The 17,949-nt window shown below is 41.0% G+C and overlaps 2 long non-coding RNA genes across 2 annotated transcripts; both read right to left on the bottom strand.

The window, feature by feature from the left end:
* Positions 1 to 1,992: 1,992 nt before the first annotated feature.
* LOC125617631 lies at positions 1,993 to 4,286 on the bottom strand. Its single transcript, XR_007348714.1, has 3 exons — positions 4,260 to 4,286; positions 3,496 to 3,531; positions 1,993 to 2,280 (listed from the first exon to the last, which is right to left on the bottom strand). It is a non-coding gene; the product is annotated as an uncharacterized LOC125617631 (long non-coding RNA).
* A 1,763-nt stretch (positions 4,287 to 6,049) lies between these two features.
* On the bottom strand, positions 6,050 to 8,645 carry LOC125617632. Its single transcript, XR_007348715.1, has 2 exons — positions 6,782 to 8,645; positions 6,050 to 6,601 (listed from the first exon to the last, which is right to left on the bottom strand). It is a non-coding gene; the product is annotated as an uncharacterized LOC125617632 (long non-coding RNA).
* Positions 8,646 to 17,949: the final 9,304 nt, after the last annotated feature.

Genomic DNA, 17,949 nt, shown 5'->3' with positions numbered 1-17,949 from the left:
AAAAAAAAAAAAAAAAAAAAAAAGAATCAGAAATGAGACAAGTTGAGAGGGTCCCAGCAGCCCCCATTCTGCGGCACCCATGATTTGCATACAAGAGCCAAAAAACAGCTGAGCACCATGGTGCACGCCTGCAATCCCAGTGGCTTGAGAGGCTGAGGCAGGAGGATCATGAGTTTAAAGCCAGTCTCAGCAAAAGCGAGGCACTAAGCAACTCCTGACTCTATTTACAATAAAAAATTGGCCTGGGGATGTGGCTCAGTGACTGAGGGCCCCTGAGTTCAATCCCTGCTTAAAAAAAGAAGAGCCAACAACAACAACAACAACAACAACTTCCTCTTTTTGTACCCAAACAATCAAAGTTAAGTTTCTGTCACTTGCAACACCATAAGTCCTGAAAAACTGATGCCACCAAGTCTCTGCTTAAGCAGTTAGGGGATTCAGGCATTCAAATTCTTGGCTTAACAATTCAAGTCATGTTTCCAGCTCATGGAAATATTTTGGGATCCTAAAATCATGCTATGTTGTTATGCTTTCCAGTTTTATGTTGTCCTCAGATTTGATCACCGAGTGAGATGACCAACATTCAGATCACTAACCAGAACTGCGTCATGGGGCCAGGCTGTAGCTTCTCTGTGGGAGTTGACTGGTCTGTCAGCAGCCTTCCCACAGTTTAGTGGCTCAGACAAGAGCCGGGCTCAAGTGCTGGTGTTACCGGTTAGTCTTGAGTTCAGCTCCTGGCACCCCAACATGATCCTTCTTCCCTGGGCTTCAGTATTCCCATCCCTGAAGTACCTTCCAGGATTGTAAAACATCATGGAAACAAATGACAATGTAATTCATATATGTCAAGCTGTGGGTTGAATAGAAAGAGAGGGGAAGTTTAAGACTTGGACAGATGTAGTTCTCATTTATAGATGAAGAATCTGAGCTTGAGAGACTTGGCTTTCATCATTCAGTTGGAGAAGTATTTGAGCTTTTTTATTTTTAAATAATGAATGTGAAGAATTAAAAAGCTTTTCAGTATCTATTGAAATGATCAGATGGTTTTCCTTATTCAGCTATGTGCTTTTTCAGTAAAGGAAAATGATTCTGCTTTAATAATGCTAGACCTGGGCTGACTTAGATGATATAATACCTGGGCCTGGGGAAGGGGAATGGAGAGTAGGTGGATGGTACCACCCACCCACAATGAATAAACAAAGCTAAACTTTATACATTTCAGAATTGCACAGTGTCAACACTCTTGTTTTTTTCCTCTTATGCACAGGGGGGTGCGGGGGGATGAATGAACTTTGCAGAGAGATAAACTCAAGCACAAATCATTCCACTTTCCTCACCTGAATGCTTGTATGACAATGTCTACTTCACAAGACTGTCATGAGACCTAAATAGTTACAGTGACTAACGAATATTGCCTATTATAGGCACGTAGCAATTTCTCAATAAACATGAGTCCCTTTACCTTCCTACTTTATTTCTTCTTCTGATAATATGTAAAAAAAATATTTTGGAAAAGTAGGAATAATTAATTTAAGATTTTAAACTTTATGAATGGATCAACAGAATGTGACATATGTGTACAAGGGAAAATTATTCGGCCTCAAGAAGCAAGGAAATTCTGACACATGCTACCTCAAGGATAAACCTCAAAGACATTACGCTATATGAAATCAAACAGAAAAGGACAAATGTTGTATGATTGCACTTACATGAGGCCCCTAGAGGAATCAAATTCATAAAGACAGACACCAGGATGGTGCTTTCCAGGGGCTGAGAGAAGGGGCCACTGGGAAGTTACAGTTTAATAGGTCCAGAATTCAGCTGAGCTGATGAAAACATTCTGGAGGTGGGCGGTGCATCGGGTATGCAATGTGAGTCTACTTAATGCCGCTGCACTGTACACTTAGTAGCAGTTAAAGTAGTGAATTTTATGTTACATGTATTTCATTAAAAATCACCACGTAAAAAAATTAAGCCCAGTGGTGGTGCTGATTGTTGTCAATTCCAAATTAAAATTTTAACCTGAAGATTTCCAAGCCATATCCCCCACCCCATCTGCAAAATCCCAGAAAGCCCAAGGTCAGTGTTGGTAGGGTCCCGGGAGCCTGCTCTTGGGTGGAGCATGAGTGCGCAGGTGGCCACTCTGAGGAGGTGGTGGCTTCATCGGGGCCAGGAGCCTGCACCTTGCTGTGGCCCGCCGAGGCCTTGGCTTCCTGGGGTTCAGCCATTCTGGGGCTGCAGCCTTCAGCTCCCACTGAAGTCTCCCTCCTGAAACTGAGCCTGAGCCCAAGAGACAATGGAAACAGCAAGTATCATCTTTTGAATTTTCTCATTCGATTTACTCAAATTTTACATTTGAAATAATATTTCTATCATCATAATAAAAAGTCACGTCAGCTTACACGTCAATGCCAAGGAAAAATCGTACTAGGCAAGCTGAGCGCTGAGGCTCCTGGTGATCGCCATGTCCTATCTGTCAACTCTGAGCGCTCCCTACCTATGCTATTCAGTCAGCATTTGTCATCTGGGGCTGTATGACATATCTTTTTTTGTTGTCATTGTTGTCTTGTATTGTCATCTGTCACTGAGTCAGATTCAGAGAATTCACTAACAAAATTTGACATCATCATTACCTGCGGGCTGATTGAGCACCCCTTGGCTACCGAAGAAAAACACATGCAGACTTCTTATCGTTCAGCATATTTTCTCTGGATTTGCTGTCTAAACAGTATGATCTAAATTGCCACTTATATTTGAAATCTCTAGCTCCTCTCTCCATACAATGGCCAGAAGTATCTACTTAAAATAACGTCTGGTCACGCCACACCTGCGCTCAATCGACCACTCATATAGTTGTTTAGGACACATTTTCTGAGCAACTACTAGGTGGAATGTGTGCCAGGCCATGAGCTTGTGGTTGGAGACAGAGATGCAGGATATATCTCCTCTTCTAGAAACTCATCATCTAGCATAGACACAAACACGACACCAATTGCGATATGATATGATCAAGGTGCAAATTGAAGCGAGCTCACAGCACTCCAAGACATAAAGGAACAGGTGTCAGGGCTTAGGGAAGACTTCACAGAAAAGGTCCCTTCCCACAGGAGATGCCTGACGCTGGGAATCTCCATTTCTTCCTTTGGACTTGACTGTTAGACAGTTATAATCAGGTGTCACTTTCAGTGTCAACCAGAAAAACATCCTCAAAAGTCAACATTTTTGAGACAACTCATAATCTGGAAGAAGATATTTGCCATATACACTTGACTAAGGACTCTTGGAATAAATACATGCAGCATTGCTACAAATCCACAAGGAAACAACAATCCAATTTTTCAAAACGAGCAAAACATTTGAATAGGCACTTCATAGAATAGTGTCTATCCAAAGAGTCAAAAAGCACATGAAAACATACTTAATACAAAACGTGTGTATTCATCAAAAAAGTGCAAATTAAGGTCTGGGGCTGGGGCTTAGCAGTAGCGCACTTACCTAGCATGTGTGAGGCACTGGGTTCAATTCTCAGCACTGCATAAAAATACATAAAATAAAGGTCAATCAACAACTAGAAAAACTATTTTTTAAAAAAATGCAAATTAAAACCCTAAGCATGGCTAAAATTTAAAAGTGTAAAAACACTAAATATTGGTTTAAAAATATATATATATCTGGATCACAACTCCATTATTGAAAGAAATATAATAGTAGAGGATAGGAAAGGCAGCAGAACACAACAGACACTAGTATGGCAATATGTAAATCAATGGATGTGTAACTGATGTGATTCTGCAATCTGTATTTGGGGTAAAAATGGGAGCTCATAACCCACTTGAATCAAAGTGTGAAATATGATATATCAAGAATTATGTAATGTTTTGAACAGCCAACAATAAAAAATTAAAAAAAAAAAAAAAAAGAAATATAAATAATTACAAATGCTGGGAAATTTTTGGCTGTGTAAAAGACCATAAGAATGTTTGTAACAGTTTCTTCATAAAATCCAAGAAATGGAAACAACTGACATGTTTGGTAGTCAGATGGGTAAACACACTATGGTGTAGTCACACAATGGAATACACACTAAACAGCAGTAGGAAAGAGCAAATAAACCACACATGGCATCATGGATGAATCTTACAAATACAAAGTTGAATCAGAGAAAAGAAAAGCAAAATGCAAAATAATTTTAGAAAACAGGCAAACAAGTCTATGGTGAAAAGAGTGTGAAATACTGGTGAACTTTAGCAGGTACTTACTGGGAAAATCAGGTGGTTTAGTCAGCTTTTTCACGGCTGTGACTTAAAGACCTGACCAAAACAACTGTAGAGGAGTAAAAGTTGATTTAAGGGCTCACGGTTTCAGAGGTCTCAGTCCATAGACAGCCAGCTCCACTCCCCAGGGGCTCCGTGTCCGGATGAGGCAGAACATCATGGCGAGAGAGTATGGCAGAGGAAAGCAGTTCACAAGATGATCAGAAAGCAGAGAAAGAGGTTTCCACTCCCAGATACAAGTTATATACCCCACAGCCATGCCCCCATGAATCACTTCCTCCAGCCACACTCCACCTGCATCCAGTTACCACTCATTAATCACTAATTCACTGATTAGGGTAAGGCTATAACCCAATCATTTCTCCTCCAAACCTTCTTAAATTGTCTCACATGTGAGCTTTTAGGGGACACCTCACATCCAAACCATAACAGCAGGAGTGAGTGTTTCGAGATACTTGTGTGAGGGGTGGGAGGTATCCATCAAGATACACACTGAATACGTGTGCACTTTATTCTCTATATATTAGTCCTTATTAAAAACAATTTTTAAATGCTTACAACAATTGAGTCCCCAGTGTGTAAGTGGACCCTGCGCTCTTTGCCAGAGTCTCCACATCTGGTCCAATGCCCCATCTGGGACTGGAAAGGCTCATCTGTTCATAGCGGGTTGTGAGAGTTTGTATCTAATAATCCACTTTATTTTCTACATTCACAATGAAATCCTTAAGCTACTCCAAAGGATGGCCTCGATCGATGGCCAACTGTTTCCCGGATGGAAGCAAAATTGGAAGAGGGCAGCTTGGGCAGGGAGAGCGTCTTCCCAGCCCACAGGAAGGACACCCTGTTCTGTACCACACAGTTCCTTGCATATTTCAAACATTGGGCATCAAGACAGGGGACAAGGCCCAAATTTCCTCTTATAAAGTAATACTGCAGCCAAATGGAGTTGGACCAAAGTTTGTTACAGGAATTCTAGGTCTCTGACCAGCAATGGTTGAATGGTCTCCATCTTCTTAATTGAATGTGAAAATATCTGTAAATCTGAAATACTGCTGCAGTGTCTCCAAGAAGGGTTCCTCGCTTAAAAGTAGTCATTATTGATTGGGCTGTGTCAATTCCAAGGCCTTACAGATCCAATTAGAACAATAAGAGCTGAGGACAGAGTTTTGTGGTGACATTACTGCCTCAAGGGACTTTCTCATCTGCATTGACTGAGTCAATGTAAGATAAAAGCATTGAGTTCAAAGGATCTGAAAGCATCCGGACAGAAACATCACAGGAGAATTGAACGAGCCTGTATCCCATAAGGAAGTGTCTCCCTCCAGTCTCTGCTGAGCACCCGCAGGACAATGTGAATGTCCTGTGTCAGACATCTGTTTTCCATGGATGTCCTTAAATCTTCGAATTTGGATGTGGATAAAATATCAAAGACAGAAAGGAATCGTGTTTCCAATCATTCTATATTTTATCCTAGTTTGAATTGCCTTCCCATTGAGACAGGAAAGCCTGCACCTCAGAAGGACTCCAACACCCACCTCAGGCCAGGTGGACCACCCGGAGGTGGACCCTAGTTTTGATACAAAACCATGAGAAAGACAAATGTGAATACTAGCTATTTATACGTTTAAACATTATTGGACCTGATAGTACACAAAGCCAAAGGGAATGTGAAGATTTTAGTTGTTCAATTATGTTAAGCATTAGTCTTATCCAATCAAATAAAATGTTGCTCTTGAGGTGAACAATAAATCTTATATCCTCTGATGCTCTCTTTGCTACTTAGGCCACCAAAACAAGAGGGGTCAGAATATTTGGTGTGGTGACCTTAGGAAAACCGTGCAATACAGTTTGTCTTTGTGTCCCTGAATGTCTTCTATTTTTTTCCCCTCTTTACTGACCCAGATTCGTTTTCTTATGTATCATTCCAGTCCCTTCCCCAAAAGATTAATAAAAAATTTTCCAAGTTTATCAACTGAGCATCACCACAGAGGAGCCAATCAGCTAGATGTTGCTGGGGCCGCTGTGAGCCAATCATCAGCCGGCAGCTGGAAGTTTGCTGAGGCCCCTTCGGCTGTGGCACTCAACACACTACCAAGGTGAATTTTTAATCTAAAAAGATAATAGCTAAAGACTTAACTTGCCTGATGGGAATATCTGAATTTCCCAAGAGCTTAGTGGACCCCCAGGGCTCTGACCATCCATGAGTCTGCTCTTTGGGGTCTTCTCTGATGAGGCTGGTCACACCCCGTCTCTGCCTCCCAAAATCTTGGGTGAAGTCTGAATTTTCAGTCTCTACCAGAAGGGATGATGAACCTGGACTAAAGTAACTTGAATAATAAATGTTACAACAAGAGGTTAATGGAGACACGCTGAGACTCAGGACACTGTATACTTAGAATACTTCTGTAGCAAAATTCCAGAGTTGGAATTTCCAGAGTGTTCCTAATATCAGTTTGCAGGAAAATAACAAGAATAGATTAAGGTGCAAAGAGAGAATATGAATGCACCTCGTGATTCTGTACTAGCCCAGAAGCTGGGCTGTCCGTGGCCTTCTGGTCCTCTTGCAAAACTGGCCAACCCATCTATGTATCCCAGGGTTGGAATTCGTTCTTTTGTCTTCTCTAATTACAGAATTGGTGGTGGCTTGAAGATAATTTGGATGGGAAGTGCCAGTTCATCTCTGTCCGAGTTTTGAATTCTCTAGAGGAAAGGGGAAACGCGCATCTCTCATCTGGAAACTCCAACTCCTGGAGCTGTCCTCTGCTGCCTGCGAGGCTCTTGCATGCCGAGACCCAAGCCAGCTTCTGTGGAGAGTGAGTTCAGTTTGGGATAGCTGGAATTCAGAAGACCCGAAGACACAGGAAAATTCTAGCTAGAAGTTCAGGCTTGGGTGAAACTGTTTAGAGAACCTGTAACCTGTAAAGAGAGTTGGCCTGAGGGTGGTTCCCAGGGAATCTTAAATGGAAGATAAAGGAAAAGCCAGATAAAGGATAAGCCAGGTAATTAGGAGCTGATCATCCTTGACCTTTCCCAGAGCAATTTCCACAAAAAAGGGTGGGGTGGGGGCAGCGAAGCTGAATCAAACTGTAGTGATGAGCCATGTGTTTGCTAGAAGGAGTTTTGAAATGATAACAGTTGAGGGAGACACAGAAGTTTTTGTAGGATATATTTTTTCTCCTAAGATAAAGGCATTCTAAGTGTATTTGTAGCCAGGAGGGGAAGGAGCCCATGGAGGGAAAGTAATGGAAGATTTAAGAAAAAGTGAGAATAATTGATGTAGTAGACCCTTTGGAAAAACAAAAGAAAATAAGGTCAAGAATTCAAAAGTACCAGGGTTAGCCTGAAAAAAAATAAAAATAAAAATTATAGGGAAGGATGGGGAAGAAAACCCAGTAAACCAATCTGATGAATCAGAGGGCAGGAGGAAGACAGAAACTCTCCTCATGAATTCAGTAGCAGAGGGGAAGCAAGAAGAGATCAGCAGGTTCACTGCTCAGACTTTCTCACTGGAAGGAAGAGCAAGTGTTTTGAATCAAGAGTTGAAAATTGGGCTGGGGACCTAAAGTGCTAGCTTCTCTGTCCCATCCCCACGACCACAAAAATTAAATAAGTTTAAATTAAAATAAAAAATTTAAAAACAAATAGGAAATTGATTGGACATTAATATACGAATGAGCATACCACATGGCCCAGTTCCATCTTACCAACGGAAAGGTCAATGTCAATGTTAATTTAGCGAGTTTCTCCAAAGCCAGGCTCGGTGTATGGAATACACTATCAGAACACAGATCGGACCTTGTACAAAGTCATGGCGGGTTACTCGTCCTGATTATTTGGTGACTTTAATTAGAGTTTTTCCACTGCTGAGTATGTGTTTGCAACATCAAGCACTTTTTCTATTCTTTTTTATCTTGTGTTAATATTTTCCCCTTTTTAACATGCTGTTTTACATAGCTTTTCATTGACCATCTCTCTGCAAGCCGCAAACTCTAGGATTGCTGTTGAAAATCAATAGACTCAGGGAGAAAAGAGAAAAGTGGGGCCAGAAACAATCCTCTTATCTCAGATTTTCTGCCTTTCTCCATCCTTACCCTTGAAACCTCCCCTCCGACCCCCCCAGAGGTGAAGAAAATGGGAATGGTCTGAAGGGAAGGGAGTCTCCTGCCTGGTCTTTCCTCTCCATCTCTGTCTCCCACCTTTGAACCTGTCTGCTGTCTACTGAACACAGTGTTGTTTCCATGAGGTCTTGTTAAGGGGTGTAATGTAACACAGCAGCTTTGGGGCGGTGACACTGACCTTGCAAATATACAATCTCCAAAATCAAAATAATGATTTGGGCTCAAGAAATGAGACTGGGCAGTGCCAAGTTGCTGTCCTTCCCCATCCACAAGCTGAATCATTTAACTCCCCCATAGTGTGCCCCCCCATCTGCAAGTGGCCCCTAGAAGGCCATGGCTTACAGTGCAACTGCTGACCTCCCAAGCCCACCTCCCCTCAGGCCTGGGTTGACATCTCTGGGACCTGCCATTTTTCTCTACAGGGTTAGTTGCCTTTTGTGACAACTAAATTCACGGGAAGAAGATTCAAAATCATTTCGGTGGCAGCCAGCTTCTGAAATTTTCCAAATGTACTTTTTTAGCTATTTCCCTTAAGCCATATGATGTCATTTGCCTCTCAATCCCTGAGTGCCAAAAATTCTGCTTTCATATCTCTGAAATTTGCCAAACTATAAAAACCTCAGATCTCAGTTTGGGTTTTTATCCCCTCGCCAAAAAGGCAAAAATTACTTTCTACTCTTTTCAAAGTAAAAATATCAGCCACCAAAAAAAAAAAAAATACTCAGTTCACAAATCTGTTAAATCTCTTACCATGTTTCCCCCTGTTCGGGCTAATGGGCTGCCCTAATTTTATTCAGAATTTTCATTTTAATAGCTTGTCATGTGTTGCTTCGGGACATACCGAAAAATCCTGAAGCACCTGACTTGACAGGTAACCAGGAGACAGATTCTTCAAATGCAGCTTTCCTTTGCTTTAGGACGTATTCATTAGCGATTTTTGAAGTTAGAACATTTTCCCACTGATTTGGAAGTTTTCATAGATTCTTGGTGTGTATTTACCGAAGCTTTTTAGTTCACCTAAGAAGGAAAGAGAGATAAAGAGAGAGAAAGCCTGCTTCCCTTTCTAATTATAGTCCCATTTCCTTAGCAAGTCCTTGAAAAAAGAACTCCCCAAGTCCCTAATCATCTCTCTTGTCGTAATCTCCATAACTGTGTCCCTTCCAGATTCCTTCTTGGCAGAGCTCAGAGACTGCTTTGCTCCATGTGGTTAAAAACCTTTTATTTCATGCCAGTCAGGACTCGTTCCCACAGCTGGCCTCCCCGGGCCTGGGTGCTCCTTTGGATGCGATCGATCACTGCAGGCTTCTTTCAGATCCCCAATGACTGATTGTCGTCCTTGCTCCATCTTTTCAATCTCAGGACCGACTCAACTCCACCTGACAGGATTATGATGACAGGGCTCCACCAGGTCCCCTCCTCCTCTCCCGTGTTCCTTTTCCCGTTTAGTTGATTAGTTCAGTATAAAATTGTCTCTCTCCCCTTACCGTGTCAAATAAAAAGTTGGGATTCAGTGATCATTATCCATCTGCCAACTAGGGGTTCTCGGCCTTCAGCAAGTCCCACCCCCGCCCCACTTCCTCCAGCACCCCAGTGAATGCTTGGGGATGTCTGGAGACATTTTGGTCCTCATGACTTAGGGGGAGGGCTATGAATGGCACCTGGTGGCTAGAGACCAGGGATGCTACTTAGAACTCCGAAATACACAGGACAGACCCCACAAGAAAGAATTATCTGGCCTCGAATGTCAAAAGCCAGGAAGTTGAAATGAACCATGTGCTTAGATGAACCATCACCCAAACACCACAATGAGCCACCAGATTGTTCCTTGGATATCTTCAGGTCCCCATGCTCTAGAAAACGGTCTGGCCCATTATCATTGTCTGTTAGTAAGCCTTTGTTACTTAACTGAGAAACCCTTTCTTGGCAAACTAATGATCAGCAGTCTTTAACAGCAGAACTCTACCACCATGTCACCGACAGTGACACTGACTTCTTCCAGGGACAGATGATACCCCTTCTTCCTTGCTCTGTCCTTGCTGAAGGTAAGAAAATAGGGCAGGGGGGACACCTACTCTTCTATACCAGGTATCAAAGGCCTTGACACCCACCCTCCAAGCTCTGGGATGGGAAGCCAGCCCACGGGAGGGGCACTCACTTCCTGTGGACTCCTGGCTCCACTGGGGGATCCTACCAAAGACCTCTGGGATGGTAATGAGATCCCCTTACAACTAGATTAGGGTCCCAATAATGGGGGAGGCTGAATTCTAACTATCTGCTGAGCAGTGTCTCTAGGGAGATGGGAGCAGCTGGTGGGAATGGAAAGCCCAGGTCAGTGTCTGGGACAGAGGCTTAGGAATAGCCAGGCATGATGGCCACACCTGGGATCCCAGCCATTCCAGAGACTGAGGCAGGAGGGTTAGAAGTTCAAGGCCAGCCTCAGCAGTGAACCCTGTCTCAAAAAATAAAAAGGAGTGCGCTGTAGCTCAGTGGAAAAGCACCCCTGGTTCAATCCCTAAGACCAAAGAAAGAAAGAAAAGAAGAAGGAGAAGGAGAGGAAGAGAAAGAAGGAGGAGGAGGAAAAGGAGAAGAGGAGGAGGAGGAGGAGGAGGAGGAGGAGGAGGAAGGAGAAAAAGAAGAAGATGACAACGAGGATGATGGCGGCAGTGACGACGATGACCCCGACGTGGCCTTAGGAGAACAGACAACCAGACTCTGAGTCGTAAGACCTATGAAGCTCTTAGCAGAAAGCGGGAATTCAGGGCATAGGTGACATGGTGGTGGCAGCCACAGCAAGTAGAATTGGTGAGAAGGCCCCTGGGCTGCGGAGGAAAGTAGAGGTGAAGCAGGAAACAGGTCCTTATAGGAGGAGGGCGTAGAAGGGCCCAGCAGGGACACAGCACCTGGGACTCTCCAGATCATCACTCCTTGACAACTGGCCCTGGCCTTCCATGCTGGGGAGGCCACACCGAGCCTGTCCTGGAGTCCCCTGGGGAGTGCTCTGAGGAGGAGCAACTGGGCTGAGTGGTAAGGAGTGTGGCCCTCTGTGTGATGGAATTTGTCACCCACACTGCGGATTGGCACCTCTGACATGCTAAAAAGTTGCTATGTCCCCAAATGTCTCACTACCGGAGAACCTAGGTGTCTTTTGGAGACATATGATCAATAAACCTGTGAGGTCCTTGGCTGCCCACCTGGAAGACAGGGCTTAGGAAAATAAACAACACAGATACGGCTCTGGGCCTAGCTGTGGTGGGGAAGAGTCCCCCAGCGGCCCATGTTCTAAAACTCCAGTCCCCAACCTGGGGCGCTATTGGAGGTGATAGAGACTTCAGGAAGTAGAACCTAGGGGGAGGTCATTTGGGTCAGTGCCCTCAAAGAGCATCATGGGATACCAGGGTCTCTTGCACTCTCTCTTTGCTTCCTGGCCATCGTGAAGTGAGCAGCTTCCTTCACCATGTGTCCCCACCATGATGCACTGACCTATCTGAGGCCCAAAGGCAACAAGACCAACTGACCAGAAACTGGAACCTCTGAAACCATGAGCCTAAATAAACCTTTCCTCTTTTAAAGTTGATAATCTCATGGGATTTTGTTACAGTAAGGGAAAGCTAACAATGCATAGATATATGTGATTTCTGTACCATACACTTGAGCAGATCCATCCGTCAATAACTAGGTCATTTGTTCTGGGATCCATGCCCTTTTATGGAACACAATCACTCTAAGTACTTCTGGTGAAAAATTAAAAAAAAGATTAATAGTGGGCTCCCTGGCTCTTTTACCCCATTTGACACCACCCCTAGTTCTTAAGACATTTCTGGGTAATATGGGAGCTATCCCACACCCAACTTCCTGTCTGGCCAGGCTCCCAACTCATTCCTTGGCCATGCTTTTGTTCTGCTGCTGAGTGCTATGGGTCAGGCAGTAGCTTCTGGTTTGGACAGGACATTTTGTCCATCCTCTTTTCTTGAGCATAGGGATGGGACTGAGGGTGTCACCAAAAGCCCCGTCCAGCCATAGTATTTAATGGATGTGCCTGGTTGATGTGGTCTGTCTCACTAGACGAATGTTCAAGTGTTATTTCCCACAGAAGATGAATCCTCAGCCAACCGACCCCTCCCGTGGCTTGGACCTGTGTGCTGACAACACTCTGCACCATAAATTGCTGTTGCTTTTGAGCCTAGCTATTTATTTTCTCTGTTCTTTTCTTTTTCTTTTCATATATTAGCTAGCATTGCTGTGTACTTGGAAAAAGGATGCTCTGAAGCATGAATCCCTGTGCCGTCTTGAAAAGGAGACTTTCAGTAAAGGCTTAATTCTTTATTAATATTTTTTTCCTAATTATAAGGATGATGGATATTCATTGTGGAAAGTCTGAGAAGCTGAAAATTATAAATCCCATAGCTCTGAGATAACTACTGTTAATATTTTAGCATATTTCTTTTAATCCTTTTCCTTTAAAAATGCATACACACGCACACTTACAAAATTGATTCATCCTGTACCTTCAGTTTGGTTTCCTGCCTTTATCACCAATTATTGTTTTCTGTGTATTCTAAATACAATATCTACTAACTGTAGAAAATTCATCAAACACAGAAGAGAGGTCTACCTTTTCTCATTTCATTATCCAAAGGTAACCACTGAGAAAATTCGAGAATTTCATTTTGTATGTTTAAAAAATTTGTATCGTAAGGCATGTAAATTTTGTATAATTTTTCACTTAATTTTTCCAGATCATCAAAATATGGTTTGCAGTGTCTATATGGCTCTAATTTTGTGGATTTTTCTTCTTAAATAAAATTCACAGTATATAACCTATGCATTTTATGATTTTTTTTTTGGGGGGGGTAAGTCAGTTTTGAAAAGGTGCTCAATTCTCAAAAAAAATGTGTATTATATATTCTCACCTTAATATGTAGTCATTTTTCAATCTCATTAAGCACTGTACAAAACTGAAATTTTCTACATTTTAATTTTTTCATCTCCAATATCTTTAATGGCCTTTAGAGATTGTGTCAAAGGCTCTCACAACAGTCTTTCAACCAATTTATCTTTATTCTTCTAAGAAATTTTGGTTGATATATTTAGCTCAGTTAGCTCTTAAAAGAACATTTTCATAATTATATCTTTTTTAATGATTTTTAAAAATTTGTTCTAATTAGTTATCTGTGACAGCAGAATGCATTTTGACACATCACACTAACCGGAGTATAACTTCTCATTCTTCTGGTTGTACACGATGTAGAATCACACAGGTCATGTAGACATATATGCACGTAGGGTAATAATGTCTGATTCATCCTATTCTCCTTCTTACCCCCAAACCCCCTCCCCTCCTCTCACTCCCCTCTGCCTAATTCAAAGTACTCTATTCTTCCCTAGCCCTTCCCCCCTCATTGTGAATTAGCATCTGCATATCAGATAGGTTTTTGGGGATTGGCTTATTTCACTTAGCATGATATTTACCAGCTCTATTCATCAGCAAATGCCATCATTTCAGTCTTGTTTAAGGCTGAGTGATATTTCATTGTGTATACATTCCACATTTTCTTTATTCATTCATCTGTTGAAGGGCATCTAGGTTCCATAGTTTGGCTATTGTGCATTGAACTGCTATAAACATTGATGTGTCACTGTACTATGCTGATTTTAAGTCCTGTGGGTATAAACCAGGTAGTGGGATAGCGGGGTCAAACGGTGGTTCTATTCCAAGTTTTCTGAGGAATATCAAAATAAAAGTTCCTCTTTGATGTAGTGTTTCACCTTAATTTCTATTTTGTCTGATGTTAATTCTGCCACTATATATTGTTTTCTTGGTTCCTTAATAAACATCTGACAAACATTTGATTCTAACTTTTACTGTTGGCTCTGAGCAGTGACTCTTAAAATCACATGGATAGTGAAATTTTATTTTATTTTCATCTTTCCTTCTATCATCCTATATAACACATGTGAACTTATTTTTATCAATTCATCATTTTTAATATGTTTTTCTGATATATACTTGGAGGTTTATTATATAGACAGCATTTTACTGTCTTTATCTTCCTTAGTAGTTTGGTAAGGATATATCTTATTTATCATTCCATTAATAGTTAGATTCATGGTTTCAAAAACATGGCTAGTTAGCAATTAGGCTCAGTTACCTGAAATAGAAAAATTTCTGCACTGTTTAGGAGTGCAGGGCTGCTGCTGCTCCCTTCCCAGGGTCATCTAGACCCCAAGCTCCTCTTCTCTGTTCTGTCTTCTACCTAAGGCTGGTACCCCAGGAGGCCTCAGTGTCCCATACTAGGCTTCCCCTTGCAGCCTCCACCAAACAGGAAGCAGAGGGGGAGAGGGAGGGGCGTAACACAACAGGAAGCTGCAGTTGTCTGTGTTTGTGCAGTAAAACTAGCCCACATCCTCCAGCCAACTTTCTCTTACAGCCCTGTAGATACAGGGAGGGTGGAAACAGGATTTTTATCCTCTATTTTTATCCTGTGTAGTTTGCCACCATGAATAAAAAAATGAATTTTTGTTAGTAAGGAAGAAAAAGAAAATATGTGCACTTAAGTAGTAAATGCTCAGCTTTTTGTAGTACAAATCATCTTCCTAAACCAAGACTTGAGTGTCTAACTTGTAGGTCACATTTGGAAATCGTTGTCAATCAAAAACATCAACTCATTTAGGCTCCTTGTTATTTTATGACCAAGAAGTCACTTGCTCTTCTTTCAAAGCCATTCAATTTTTGAGTTTCCAGGATTGCACGTCATCCTGTTTTTCCTCTCCCACACTCTGCAAGCTCTGCCCATATGCTTATTACTTCAGTTTTCTCTTTCATTTAATCTTTTTGATGTATAGTTCATGGATTTTTAACAAATGCAGAGTGGAGTAGCCCTCACTCCACACAGGATATAAGATGTATCACTCCAAAAGCCTCCTCAAGCTGCATCTTTATAATCAAACCATCTCTCTCCCTAGCCCTTGGCACCATTCATCTCATCTCACCCTCTACCACTATGCTTTTCCCAGAATATCATATAAATGGAACCATGCAATATGTTGTTATTTGATTCTGGCTTTTTCCATGAGCATAATATATTTCAGCTCCATCCAGATTGCATGTGTACAGTTTGTTCCTTTTTATGTCTGAACAATATTCCATTGGGTGGATGTGCCACAGTGTGATTATCATTCAGTGGAGACAGTGGAATTATGTCTCAAAAAAGAGACAATTGTGTAAATCCTGGTATGAGTTATGAGCCCTGAGAACCAAGAGCACTGATATCCAAGGGAAGGAGAGGGTGGATGTCGGGTCAGAGAGCAAATTTACACATATTCTACCTTTTTGTTCTATTTAGTCCCTCAGTAGACTTGAAGATACCCTCCCACATAGGTGAGGGCAATAGTCTTTACTCAGTTGAATCAAATACTCATCTCTTCTGGAAATACCCACAAACACATCCAGAAATCTCTTACCAGCTATCTGGGCATCCTTTAGTCCAGTCAAGTTAACACATAAAATGAATTATCACAATTATTAACTTATCCTTTTGAAGTCCCCTTTTTATGTCTTGGATCTAAAGTGTTGAAAGTTTGTTCTACAAAGCTTCACTTGTTGAAGGTATGTTCTGCATCAGTGTTCAGAGGTGGGGATTTGGGGAAGTGATTGGGTTATAAGGGCTCTGACTTCAAAAATGGGTTAATCCACTGATGGATTAATAATTTGATGGCCTTATTGGGAGATGGAGGAAATGTAGAAGGTGGGGACTATTTGGAAGAAGTAGGAAGCATCTCCTGGAAGCATATCTTGTCCCCAGTGCCCTCACCCTTGCTCTCTCTTTCCTGGTTGCCATGAGTTGAACAACTTTCCCCATCCACCGTGATGGATTACCTCACCACAGGCCCAAAACAATGGAGGCAGTTGACTATGAACTCAAACCCCTGAAACCATGAACCAAAGCACAGCTTCACTTTTTAAAGTTATTTTTCTCAAGTATTTTGGTCACACTGATGAAGAGCTTATACACTACTTATTCCTGATACTGATAATTTTCACATTTCTTTTCTTGGTAAATATAGCTAGGTGTTTATCAATTTTTTTTTCTTATACTTTCCAAGGTTTCTTTTGTTCTCTTTTAAGGTTATGCTTACAGTTTTATCAATTTCTTTTTAAACCTTTATCATTTACATAATTATATTTAATTTGCTCTTGTCTAGTTTCTAAAGCAGAGCCATAGAGTATTTATTTCAGATCTTTCTTGACTTCAGCACCTTTATAAACCCATGGGTCAAAAAGGATCTTAAAGATTTCTTTTGAAATGTGTTGAATCAAATGAAAATACGAAATGTCAAAATTTATGGAATGCAGTTAAAGTAGTGTTGAGAGGGAAATTCATAGCATTAAAAGCTATTATATATTCCTTCCCAGAGGTAGAATTGCTGGGTCATTTAGTAGTTCTATTATTTTTAAAATTTTACAGAATCTCCATTCTACTTTCCACACCTGTCTCACCATTTTATATTCCTACCAAGAGGTTATAAAGGTTGCAGTTTATCTGTTCAAATACTTTGGGTTATTTGCTTCTGAGTTGTATGAGTTTTTCATGATTTTTAATTAGCCCCTTAGCAGATATAAGGCTTGTACAGGTTTTCTCCCATTATGCAGGTTGTCTTTTTTGTGCTGGTGATTGATTGCTTTCTTTGCTATGAAGAAGCTTCTTGGCCTGATGTAGTCCCAGAAATTGGGGGGGGGGGAGAATAAAGGTACTTTGGATTAGACAAAGGGGAGCAAAGGGAGGGGATGGAGGATGGGGGTAGGAAGGATAGTAGAATGCATTGGACATTATTACCCTATGTGCATATATATCATTACATGACCTGTGTAACTCTACATCATGTACAACCACAAGAATGAGAAGTTATACTCCATTTGTGTATGATGTGTCAAAATGCACTCTACTGTCATGTATAATTAGAACAAATTTTTTAAAAAGATAAAAATAGAGCATGTTCTCCTTTGTTTTCTTATAGGAGCTTTTTGTAATTTATACACTCAAGTCTTTAATCCATTTGGAGTTAATTTTTGTGTATGGTATAAGTTAGGAGATCCAATTTTATTCATTTATTTGTGCATGTGAATATCCAATTTTTCAAATACCATTTGTTAAAAAGGCTACTCTTTCCCCATTATGCATTCTTAGCATGTGTGTTACTGATCTTAATGAATTGATCCTTTATATTATTATGTAATATCCATCTTTATTTTTGATAAATTTTTTGTTTGGACTCTGATTTGACTTATACCAATATAGCACCCCTTCCTTTCTTTTTTTTTTTTTTTTTTGGTAAGGCATATCATTGCATATTTGTTTTTAATTTTTACTTAAGCATAGAGTAGTTTCATGTGCAGTTTTTATGAGCATAATATTCTTGGATCTTGAATTTTTCTCCAATTAACAATCTCTGTAATTTGGTCTATTTAAATAAATTACATTCATTGAAATTGTTGGTATCTTTGAACTTAAATCTATATAGCTTTTTTTAGTATGCTTTAGTTTTGAAGCCTAATTCAC

This window comes from Marmota marmota, unplaced genomic scaffold (genome assembly GCF_001458135.2).
Source record: "Marmota marmota marmota unplaced genomic scaffold, marMar, whole genome shotgun sequence".
Lineage (NCBI taxonomy): Eukaryota > Metazoa > Chordata > Mammalia > Rodentia > Sciuridae > Marmota > Marmota marmota.
Note: the sequence above shows the minus strand (reverse complement) of the source record. Positions and strands in the feature narration are given on the sequence as shown.